The following is a 12,834-nucleotide window of genomic DNA, read 5'->3' on the forward strand; positions in this document are numbered from 1 at the left end:
TCTCTAATAACACGCGTGCGATGGGCTAGCAGGGCCTCCGAGAGGTAAACGTTCCTGCGTCACCATTACCATTACTGTTTCTGTGTTGCGGAAACTCATTCATTACGGCATCGTAAATTACTGCATGTGAGAACTGCAGCCGTCAGTTTGTATGCACAAAAATAAAGTCAGAAGTAAATGATAAAAAGGGTGCCGCTGGTGGCTTTGAATGTTTGACGTTATCACGCGCTTTTTGTATCGCTTTTACCGCCATAAACTGTCTCTCGGTTTAAAGTGCACGTCCTGTTGCGTGCGGTCGCTTATGACAGCTCGAGATAACTGTCTACGGCGGAAGGTGAAGGTCGCGGAAGAGTCGCCCAAAGCGCGCCATTCTAAACAGAGTGTGCCGGAAGTCAGCGTCCCGTAAAATGTGTCCAAGCAGTGCGAAGGACGTGGTGTCGTGCTTCGCCATCGTCGCCATGTGCCGCAACCGTGGGATCGGTGTCAACAACAGCCTATCGTGGCGTCTCAAAAAGAACTAGCCTACTTCTCGCGACTCACGAAGGAGGTGGCGGAGGGAAAGCAGAACGCCGTCGTCATGGGCCGGCTCACGTGGGAATCACTGCCGCCGAAGTTCCGGCCCCTGAGCGACAGGTAGCGTCAATGAGGACAACCCAGATGAGGGGGGCTGGGGTAACTCCATAATGTGTTTCGGAAACACAGGAGGTAGGAAGACAATATGTTTTCACTGACGCAGTGCATCGAAAGAGCAGAAAAAGAACACAGGTCCCTGTGGCTAGCATTTTTTGGATATCAATGGAGCGTATGATAGGGTGGTTCAAGAGGACTTGTGGGGAATACTGGACACACTAGGTGTGGAATATGGAGTCACTAATCTTTTAAAAGATATCTATAAAAGCAACAAAGTAGTTATAAAATGAAAAAAAAAACAGGTATGCAAACCCACAGAGATAAAACGGGGGCTTAGGCATGGGTGTCCTCTGTCACCATTGTTATTTGTGATGTACGTACTAGGATTAGAGGCCAAATTAGAGAGGAGTGGACTTAGCTTCAACTCCCTTTCATCAATCAAGGAAAACTCATTGAACAAGCACTACCAGCATTGATGTATGCAGATGACATAGTGCTAATCGGCAACGACAAGGAAGATTTGCAGTGATTGATGGACATCTGCAGCAGTGAAGGAGATAGGTTACATTTCAGATTCAGTAAGGAGAAATCAGCAGTCATGATTTTTTATGATAATGAAGGTAGTGAGCTTAGGATACAGGAGGTCACACTAGAAATAACAGATAAATACAAATATCTGGGTCTGCGGATAAGCAATGGGATCGAGTACCTATGGTAACACGAAATATACGTAAGGTCTAAAGGTAGCAGGAATGCAGCGGTGATGAAAAATAGGGCACTGTGGAATTGCAGTAGGTATGATGTTGTGAGAGGAATATAGAAAAGGGTCATGGTTCCTGGTCTGACTTTCGGCAGTGCAGTCTTGTGCATGAGATCAGAGGTTCAAGGAAGATTAGAAATTAAGCAATGTGGAATAGGTAGGCTTGCTTTAGGAGCTCACAGGAATACACCAAATCACGTAGTACAAAGGTGATATGGGATGGACATCGTTTGAGGGCAGGGAAGCTAGCAGCAAGATCAAATTTGAGAAGCAATTGAAAGAAATAGGGGCGGAGCATTGGGCTAGAAAGGTTTTCAGCTACTTGTACATGAGTAATCACAATACAAAATGGAGGAAGCGAACCAGAAAATTGATGGGTAAGTACTTATAAAAGAGCAGGGGGCCAAACCAAAAAGAACTATCACTTAAGAAGAAGGCGAAGGAAACGGAGACCTGTATGTGGAGAATAGCATGATTAAGAAGTCCGCACTAGAGATCTATCGAACTGTTAGGCAGGAAATCGCCAAGGAAAGGATTTATCATAGTACTCGGGCTTGGGGTAATTCTCTACTCTTTGAGGCCAGGATGAGAATATTGTGAACCAAGATTTATCGAGCCAAATACGAAGAGGTATACACGGTATGCAGTGCGTGTGGAGGGGAGGAGGAAACTGCCAAACACCCAATAATGTTCTGTAAAGAGCTTCACCCTATAGTTCAGGACGATGGCACAAAGTTTTTCAAAGTACTGGTGTTTAAGGACAACGAAGGCAGAATAGGCTTTAAGTGGGTAGAAAAAACTAGAAGGAGCTTATCTGATTGGTGGCTAAAATCAAGGCACGAGTGAAAATTAAATCCTTCACTGTAAAGTACCAGTCCTCAACTTCACTATTTAACAGAAAAAAAGATAAATCTAGTTGTTGGTTCACTAGTATTACGGCTAGGTGGCGTTAGCCAGCGCCCATTCTAAAGGGTACAGCCATATCAATCAATTTATCCATCCTTCGCCGCTTGATCAGGGCTCGATCCAGTTGCACGGAAGCTAGCATATTTAGGGAGTCGCACAGTGCAGTATCAAATACTTTCTACGTGATTGGCCGTCGTCTGCAGCTAGCACAGAGGAGCCAATCGCAATCTTTTGCCTTCAGACATGACTAATTAGCGCAAAGAAATAAAAGAACAAAAAAGGTGAAGGCAGCAAACTGGACGCTGCGCTGTCGTCTTCACCGTGTCTGGTGTTCTTTTGTTTGCACTATGTCTGAAATCATTTCGCACTTGCTAGTCCATTTTTCTAATGAGGCCATGTGACTTTGGTATTAATTGGCTTCACTGGCAAACTATTTGTGTTGATTAGCTGTAGTAACAAGTAGCCCTTGCGGCAGTCGGAAGCAGACGCAGTTCTTGTATAAGGAAGGAAGGAAAACGAGAGAAAAAGGAAAGGCAGGCATGTTAATAATCATAAATTAACTGGGAGACAGACGGTGCACTTTTAGTGAAAATCTAATTTCTTGAATTTGATTGGCTGACATCTTCAGCTACTCTGGCATTAACTAGCTGCAAAATCTGCACTAGTAACTATATGTCTTAGAGCCACAGGAACTAGCAATTGGCATTGTGGGAAACAGTTGTAGTTTTCCTATTGGTTGTAAATTAAACGAGTGTCCCATATTGCACTTTGAGTCGAGATAGAATACCGTGATAATGATTGGCTGTCATCTTCAGCTTGCGCCGGGAGGGCCAACTGCAATCTTTCGGGTGTGTTCATGCAACGTTGGCATTATTTAGCTACATGGTCAACTTTGTGTTAATTAGCTGTGACCAACTAGCGGTTGCCATCTTTGGAAGTGAGCGTGGTTTTTGTACAATGTGGTGTACATCAATTGCGAGTTGTACGGTGTACTTTCAATTAAATACTCATGTCTTGAGCATGATTGGCTGTCATCTTCAGCTTGCATAAATAAACCAATCATGATGTTTCGAATATGACCATGTGCTATTGGCATTAATTAGCTGCACTAGCATCTATTCTTGCTAATTAGCTACTGCAATTAGCTATTGGGGGAAGTAGGTGTACGTCTTGTACAAAGTAAGTTAACTGGGAGCTACATGGGGAACTTTATTTCATAATGGAATCTCTTGGGCATGATTGGCTGTCGTCTTCAGCTTATGCAAAGGATATAACTGTGATACTTCGAATCTGAAAATGGGACTTCAACATTAATTATGAACTATACGTGTTAAAGCTTTAGTAATGAGCTGTTGGTGTTGTCAGAAGCAGTTTGAGTTCTTGCAAAGGATAGCTATAGCACACGGTGCCAGTAGTAGTCATGGTAGTAGCCGAGGCTTCTGGTACAGCTACCAAGTCTACAGGTAAGGAGAAGCCTGCTGTAATAGCCCCATGGCACAGCATTGTAGTGCTTGTGCTAGGTAGTTATGGCAGTACCGTGCATGCCTGCTGTAACAAATGACGAAATGTAGGAGTACACAGTTACAACTGTAAATGCAGTGCTTGTACGAAAGCCGTTGTGTACTTACAATTGTGATAACCAGCTACCGCACTAATAGTACGACATTGTACGGCTGAATACTCGTTACCATTAGTGTTCTAACACAAAATCACAGTGTGACATCACAAAATAAGTATCCGGTTAAAGAAGCTAGGCTGTGTTTCAACAGCTTACACACTGTAAACTAATGCCATATTTTAAGTACGTATTTTGCTCTATGCAGCGCCAAGACGATTTTCATATTCTCTAGGATTACTTCTTACTAAGATTGTTGACCAGGCACGGTCATTCCCCACTCATCATCTTTAGTTCAGTTAACTTAGTTAAATGAACACTCAAGAAAAATACTAAGTTGACGGTGATTGTTGAAATTTTCTTGCCAAGGAATTGCTTAGTTTGAAAGAAAATTGCATTTTAGTGACCTGCATATCGTTATCACAGTTTGAGGTGCACGCAATGAAAACTAGCCTTTTAACGTGGCATTCGCCACATCCTGTCCAATTTACTACCCGGCAGCTAGCACTGTCACGCAGCAGAGCACAGCCGGGCAAAAAAGGAAACTTGCATCATAAAAAAGGAAACTTGCATCATCCTTAAAATTATTGTCGAAAGGTTCCTTTCTATTTTCTAATAATCAAACTGAAGTATGTGTGCTGCATTTTAATTCATCTTCTAATCCAATGTAGCGCTGCTTTTTTTCGTAAATAGTAGAAACAATAGCGCATAATTTTACCGAGACCCTTCTACGCTATCAGTCGATAGTACATGAATATTCCACAAGTGGTTTTGAAGACACCCCACAGCGAACATTTTACGCACAACTTTTTTACAGCAATTCATAGCTTTGTGTCCGCTAATACTGAAATCGAATTGTAAATGCTCTAACGCAGGGGTCGGCAGTCTTTTCAGGCGAAGGGTAGCAGACCGAGGGGAGTAGAGGGAGGGGAGTCGACAACAAGAAGAAAAAAAGTCGGAATATTAGCGATAATGTACAAAACTTGAATAGCAATTACGCTTATTTTCTGCTGGTATGTGACAAAATTGCAATTTACAAACATAGGTTACAAGTGTAAACATCATTTCAGGTAAAAAATGTCAAGTCCACCTTCAGCTAGTAAGTAATTGGGGAGGGGGGGAGGTAGGTACGTATGTTGTGCCAGGGGTCGCAATATACTGCCATGTGGGCCGCATGCGTTCTGCAGTTTGGCGATTTCTGCTCTGACGCCTCGTATAACTAATGCCAGACTCGCTAATTTAGAATGGTCGTGCATCAGTTTGAAAAGCCCGTGCGATTTTCATTAGAAACTAGCGCCCCACAGCAGGGGAGCACCTGAGATTACGTGTGCTCTGGCTTCGGTGACAATGAACACACCATTTTTAAATTAGGGGGGACCCAAGTGCAGTTAGGAACGAAACTATGTAGGCGCTTTGAGCATCTCCCCTCCGTAAAAAAAAAAAAAGCATTCCTTGCTTAAGCAGCCAAAACCACCTCAAGAGTAGCTTGACAACAGAGCAAGAGGGGTGATGAACAATAGTCCTTGTCGGGTGCCAGTTGAACTATTGTGCGCGCCCTGCAAGTGTCCTCCGATGTCGACAATGCTCGCCTTACTCGTGGAATATCTTAAGAAGCCTCCGTCTTCATCAAACCAGAGAAGTTGTCAATTGGCGCGGATAACTCAGATGAGCGCTATTATTCAAAACTAAATAAAACTATCTCATAGGCAATGTTCGTCACTATTAATCGGTCAGAAGTGCCCCTGCACGCAGGGCTCTCAAACAATGCAAGAATCTCGAGTTTCCAAGTTTGATGTCGGGGGACCTCTAATTTCTTGATTACCAAAAGCCTGCTGTGCATAACATTTGTGTTCTCAAGTGTTGGCTTTTCACTCCGAAGTAAATGGGTATTTGTCTTCAGTGACCCTTTAAGCAATGAGTCCATTCCGATTTTTTTAGGCAAGGTATCAACCGCTTCATATGAAGCTGCTCAATAGTTTCGGCACATTTTTAGATTTGCACCAGGTTGATGTCTCAACATGTTACACTTGTTTATGACAGGATAAATGTTGTGGTGAGCAAGACACTGACCGAGATTCCAGAGGGACACCACGTGGCGCAAAGCTTTCTAGACGCTGTGCAGATTTTGCAGAATCTTGTCGATGCCGGAAAGGCAAGTGCTGTGTGACTGCTTTTCGTTAGCGTTACCAGTTTCTTAAAGCACAACCAGTTGCATTAACCCTTTGCGACGCTACGTACACAATTGAGTACATTACTCGTCTTCACTATTTGCATCAAGTAGATGCTAGGAAAGAGCAAGATATATTATACTTTGATTGAATTGAACCTCCTGCATAAAAATTAGTCTTTATCTAACCTCATTTTGCAGTATACTGATACATATGATGACTTTTCTGAAAGGACTACCACGTTCGACGAGTTGTGTGACGTGCCACTTCCTGCGAGCAATGTGAAAAGAAGAATTTTTCTGAGCTCAGAATGAACATAGCAGAAAATAAATTTGTACTAAATTCCTTGCTTGGGAGCTTGTTTCATGTATCTATGACTTTAGGGTAAAGAGATATTCAATTAAAAGTTAATTAGGATGAGTTATACCCCTAAATTTGAGAATTATCTCATTCTTGCCGTAATAGCACACTGAGTGCCTTGCAGTAACGTTGAAATTTGACACATTTACAAACAGTCCTTCATAGATGGCGTCTTAAAGGGTTAAATTATTGTTTGTCAGAAGACCAGTTTTGAGCCATGCGGTTCCTTGTTTATCCATAATCATGAATTATGTTGTTGATTGCCTGTCTTGTAAACTCTTCTGGCAAAGCTTACGTAAAAATAAACTAGCGAGTCTTTGAAATGTACAAGTTAAAACAAAAGGTGACCATATGTAGTTCATACTGAAAAAAGTTTGTTTACTGTGCTAGAAACACAGACAGCCTCTTTCAAGATGACCATCTGCCAGCTCGACTTGATGCTCTAGTACGACAATAAGTGGGTATTGGCACATTAGGTAATGAAATAGTTTCGTGTCTGAACATTTCCCGCTCTTTAGCACCCGCTTGGGGATCTTGCGGAAGCTTTTTTGTCTTTACCTGTTAACCAAGCAGTCAGAAAACACAGAACCACTCCGATCAAAACTTCGAGAACCGAATTACATGCGACAGAGCAAAGCCACGTCGTTTCATGTTGACCGACGGAATAAAATCTCTTTATAGGGGTGATGAACTACCCACGTAACTTTATGAGAAAACATCTTTCGGCACGCTGACACTTCTATGAATAGCTCAGCCAAATCTTGCAGTTGTGTGTGGCAAGGAGAGCTTAGAAGCGCAGCGCAAAGTTGATACTTTGTCAAGCACCTTCTTTTCGTACTGAGGCCCAAGCTGACTCTTCAAAGCTGGCAACTCACCTGTTCCACGTCGAACAACAGATGGCATGACATTGGCCAATAGCCAACATAAATCTAGAACGCTGTTCGAATCAGACGCGCTTTTTGGCACTGGCCCTATGCCGGTTCCGCGGTCCAATAAAATGGCGAGTCGGGCTTGTTGGCACATACGGAACACTACATTGCAAAAATAAGCAAGACACGAGAGGAACAAATGACAACAATCACTAAATGTCATCGTTGTTTGCGTTCCTTCATTTGGTTGCGTATTCTTGCGTTGCAGTGTGCCATAAGTTTTCTTGAACCATAGTCTGCCAACATTGCACAGTAGCGACGCTAGCACTCCCAGGAATTGCAACGGGAGAATGCGATCGCATTTTATCACATGCGCGCTCTGAGTCACAGAGTGTGCTGACTTGGCTTCTTTCCCTTGTGCCGTCTCTCCCAGTGTATTAGCAATCACGCTCATCGGTACAAGCTAAGAAAGTGCTTTAGGCATGTGACAAACCCCTTAAACTCTGCTGGTTCTTGACATACTCAAGAACACTAAAAAGATATAACAAAATGGGTGTCTTTTTGTCTCACAGCAATAATCCTCATCTTGCTTGCACTTCCTTACTTGAGAGCTCAGCGCTGATCACTTTCCTGTCAAGAGTGATGAGTCACGCCAGAGTCCTTCAATACTTTTCTGGTCACGAAACTTCTCCGTAACGCTATGGGAGAGCTTCATATGGGGATCAAAGCTCCCGCGCGGTGGCGCTACGAGTCTGGTGAAGGCGGCTTGGACAGCGGCCGCCGCATTTGCAGCGTTTGCAGTGCGTTGGAGCGCGAGCTTACTGGTTTGTTTGTTGTGTGGTATAGCTGTCTACACTCATCACGGACGGCAAACTATGTGAACTACCATGCCTCTGACGTGCTGCGTACCTGGTTGCCGCTCTGGCTATCGGAGTTGTACAGAAAAAGCTTCGCTGTTCTGCCTCCCAAGCGACCGCGAACAACGCGACAGGTGGAAGCGAGCCATTCCACGACAGGAGACGGGCGCTTTCAACTTCGAGTCGAAGGCCGTTCGTGTGTGCGAGAAACATTTCGACACCACGGACATTATTCGAGCCGATGAGTTCAGAATAAGTGGACAATCTGTGCTTCTGCAGCGCGAGAAGCCTAAGCTCCGCGTCGGTGCCATACCCCGGATATTTGAAAACCTGCCGGCGTATCTTACGAAGCCTAAGCCACGGTCGCGCTCACAGCGAGAAAATCCGCCTGCAAAACGTCGTCGCGTTTCGTCGCCGAACAACGATGGCACTGCAGCTTCTGTGAGCTCCAGCAGAGAGCCCTGCGATCCTGAAGCAGCCGGAGATGATGGTAAGCCTCCATTCGCGTTGCCTTGTTTTCTCTTTTCACTATGTTGAGAGCCTGTATTGCCTGTGTGCTGCGTGATGTCGCATTATATTGATCCATATTTCTTTGTTTGACAGGTGGAGTGATAAGCACTGGAAGCTGCACAGAGATGGCATGCCAGACAGAGGGAAATGTCTGCTCCATCTCAGAGCTACACGCAGTTAAAGACCAGCTTCGAAGCACTAAGCAGCAACTTCGTTTGTGCCAAGTGAAGATTGCGAAATTGACAGTGCAAGCGAATAGGAGCAGAAGATCGCACCAAGACGTTCAGAAGCTTTCGGCTCGCGAGAAGCTCATTTTTGACCACTGGCTCATGAAAGCCAACGCGAAGTCTGCAACAGCTGCGCGGTAAGTTCCAAATACCCCATCACACACGTAACATTGCTATTGGATTGCCCCTTTTGCGTTTGAAAATGTTATCTCAAGGTGTAGCCTTCATTTATTCATCATGTATTTGTATCTGTTGTACCGCAAAACAATATGCTATTACGGCAGACATTGGTTTGGCCGTTTTGTGTAGTGTTATTTCTAATTTCGGGAAAAATTGCAGGTTTGTTTGGGCAAATATACTTTCTTCAGTTTTTATAACACCATTCTCATTATTTTTTGCTTTGCATGAATAGTTTCCAACACGCTCATTGTGGAAAACAAATTTGCAATTCATTCTCTCCAGGTACAAAAAAGAGTGGATTTATGACTGCTTGCTGCTAAAGATAAAGTCCACAGCAGTCTACACTTTTCTTCATGAAAATGAATTTTTGCCCCTTCCAAATCCCCGCACCCACCCTCTATGGCTACCTCAGAAATCTGAAAGCTGATTTTGGCTTCGACAGCACTTGGTTCACGGTTCTGTGTGAAAAGTTAGAAGCAGTTCCAGAAAGAGAGCGTCGAGGTAAGAAGCAGTACTCATTTTTATAATTGTATTATATTCAGCAGCGCAATTGAGACAAGATGTTAACCTACCCAAAACTTTCCAGGAGTGCTCATGTTCAATGAAATGAGCGTCAGAAAAAGCGTCCACATTCGCGAGTCAGACATGGCACTGCTGGGCAAGGTGGATTTCGCCGAACACACGCGACCATGTGCTGGTCTTTCTGTTTCGGCCTTTTCTGGGAGGTTGGTCACAAACTGTGGGCACATTTTGTGCTTCTGGTGCTGCCCCAGGATCAATCGTGGCGAAGCTCCTTTTGCAGTGCATTGTTCACCTTACAAACGCTGGTGTTGTTGTTGACGCAGTGACCTGCGACAACTCCACATCAAACCAATCAGCCTTGAGATCTCTGGGTACGTCTTTTCAAATTTTATTTAGCTGTGGTTAGTGATGTAGTAGAAAAACAAGTGTACTATTAAACTGTTTTTCTCTCAAGGTGTCAACGGGGACATGCACAAGCTTCAAACGTGTTTTGAACACCCGTGTGAGCCCTCAAAGCAAGTCCACGTTGTAATTGATCCACCGCACATATTTAAGTGCATCAGAAACAACTTGCTCAAAGTGGGCAAGTTTTTGGTAAGTAAAAAAAAGTTGCATGTGAATGCCTTGACCTGTGCATAAACTATTCAGTTTAAAAAAAAAATTTGTCACTTGTCTTTATGTTGCAGCTCCCTCAAGGACAGGAGGTGTTCCACTGTCACTACAAGGACTTACTGGACTATGAAGAAGAACAGGCTGGACTCCGGGCTGTACCGAAGTTAACGAAAGCCCATATTTTCCCCAATGCGTTCCAAAAGATGAGCGTGAAGTTGGCTGTCCAGGCAAGTCATGCACGCAGCTATGTTCAGTGCAAAGTGTATTTCAAAAACATCTGCTCACACGTTTTGGGAAGTAAACTTAAAATCCTTTTTTTCCACACATTTTACAGCTGTTCAGTGAGAGTACTGCTTCGGCCATGGAGTTTTATAGCGAGCAGGAAGACTGCAAGAAGCTCCATGGGTCGGCTGCAACATCGCAATTCACAAGAACATTGAACAAGCTGTTCGACTGCCTGAACTCTCGGAGGCCAGACCATGTTCGATTCAACGAAGCACAACACATTGCTGTGAGATTATTACATGTGTTATGAAGTGTTTTTCGTGTACTATAGATGAAGCATAATTTTATTCCAGGTGTTGAAGGACAGCATTGCATGGCTGGACAACTGGGAGAAATACATCAAGACATTACCGACCCAGAGGCAAGTCTGCTTTCTGAGTAAGCAGACATGTGGAGCCCTCAGACTGACACTGCATAGCTCAGTTGCACTCATCGAGAGCTTGCTGTTGTCTGGGTTTCGTTACGTTGTCGTTGGGAACTTCGGACAAGATCCTCTAGAGGTAAACATGATGATTTTTATGTGTATAAATGTGCTATGAATTTCTCATTGTTGCGATAAATTGGTTTTTTCTTTCTAGAGGTTTTTCGGCATCGTCAGGCATGTTGCTGGTGACGGAGGGCAGCCGACTGTGCAACATTTTTTGTTCATCTATCGGATGCTCTCTGTAAACAACCTAGTTCGGCCGCCAAAACGGGCCTCGGTCGAGGGAGATGAACCCCAGCTGTTGCTCAAGCTCCAGGGCCTCTTTGACAAGTGAAAACCTGCCTCCAGTCAGGTAACGTGCCCCTTGCTTTTATTTATTAGCTCTAGTTTCTTTTTTTTCAGGAGCAGTTTCACTACACAAATGACCAAATAACCAAATGAAACATAATGTGTTTTTGCCTTTACGAATCTCAACTTATACATTGAAAGATTTGAAACTTGGAATGTATTTTGCAGATTGACATGTTGGCGGTCCTCTTTGATGACGTTCTTGAGGAGCCGGGAGAGGCAGTGAACAATGCATCCGTGCCTGACGTTACGCTCTCCACCAAAGAGTGCATTCTTGATTATCTTGCCGGTTACGTGGTAAAGAAGTTTTCAACGATAAGCTGCACTGACTGCGTGGGAACACTCAAGAGCCAGACACGAGAGCCAACTGACCTAATCCAGAAGAAGTCAAGAGGATTCCTGCAAGTGCCCTCATCCCAGCTTCTCAGCCTGTTGCGTATTGTGGAAGGACATGTTGAAGAACTGACTGTGGACACAGTTGCATGTGCCGATGTGTATGCGAACATTGTTGACCAAGTTTTGCTCGACAGCCGCATTGCTTCTGCTGGTGTGGGCTGTAGGTTGCACTATGTGGGTACCACAGCAGAGGTTGTTCATTTTTTCTTGAGGTGCCGCCTGCACTTTTACACCAGGGAAAAAAACAAGCTGACACGAGCGACGCGGCGAGCAAACTGCCCAGCAAATGGTGGCAACAAGCCCCATGGGTAGCAGATGTTCTGTTTGTCATGCTATGTAAAGCCCAACTGTTGTGTTTTGTGTTTGCTAGTGATAAAAAACACTTGCACATTTGTGTTCCTAGTTGCTTGTGTGACGTTGTTTATTTCCTTTATCCGCCATGCTATTGCCGTAAACTTGTATGAATAAACACTTGCACCACAGCCGCGGCGCGTTTTCTAGTCATTTGCATGCGCTTGGCAGCTGCCTGTGACGATCAGCAAGTGGCCAGTCAGGTTACTGTCATCTGTGTGGCGGAACCAAAATCCACGGCGGCGACATTTTGATTATCCAATCAGGTATTTTGAATTTGCAAAGCGGAGCATGGCTAGCTTTGCCTGTCTTTCTTTTTTAATTTTTTTTAGTGTCCCCGCCGCGGTGGCTCAGGGGCTAGGGCGCTGTGCTGATGATGATGAGCCCAAGGACGCGGGTTCCCAGCCGCTTTTCTGATGGAGGCGAAAAGAGAAAATGCCTGTGTTTTAGAGATTCCCGCGCATGTTAAAGATACCTGGGTGGTTAAAATTATTCCGGAGAGCTACACCAGAGTCCTTCAATGCTTGAAGGACTCTGGCTACACTACGGCGCGCGCCCGATTGCCTGCATAGCGTCAGCGCGTTAAACCTCATAACCAAGTAATCAATTAACTTGTCGTTTTGGTGGGACGAGTGTGTCAGACACTGACCATACGAGTTTTTCTGTTGACACCCTATACCTATGTTGACAGCCGGGAAAGTCGCTCAAGTGTGTAGCATTTACTCCTACGCGCGCTCATTATGCTGCTTCCATTTCGTGAGCGTTTTTCTTCATCTTCATCATGTTGATGCTCACTTTCCAAACCTAGGTTATT

The 12,834-nt window shown here is 44.4% G+C and overlaps 1 pseudogene; it reads left to right on the forward strand.

Moving 5' to 3' along the window:
• Nucleotides 1–206: 206 nt before the first annotated feature.
• Nucleotides 207–12,834, forward strand: part of LOC142776250 (dihydrofolate reductase-like) — a 28,284-nt pseudogene continuing 15,656 nt past the window's right edge.

The sequence above is a fragment of the Rhipicephalus microplus genome, chromosome X, assembly GCF_043290135.1.
Source record: "Rhipicephalus microplus isolate Deutch F79 chromosome X, USDA_Rmic, whole genome shotgun sequence".
NCBI lineage: Eukaryota > Metazoa > Arthropoda > Arachnida > Ixodida > Ixodidae > Rhipicephalus > Rhipicephalus microplus.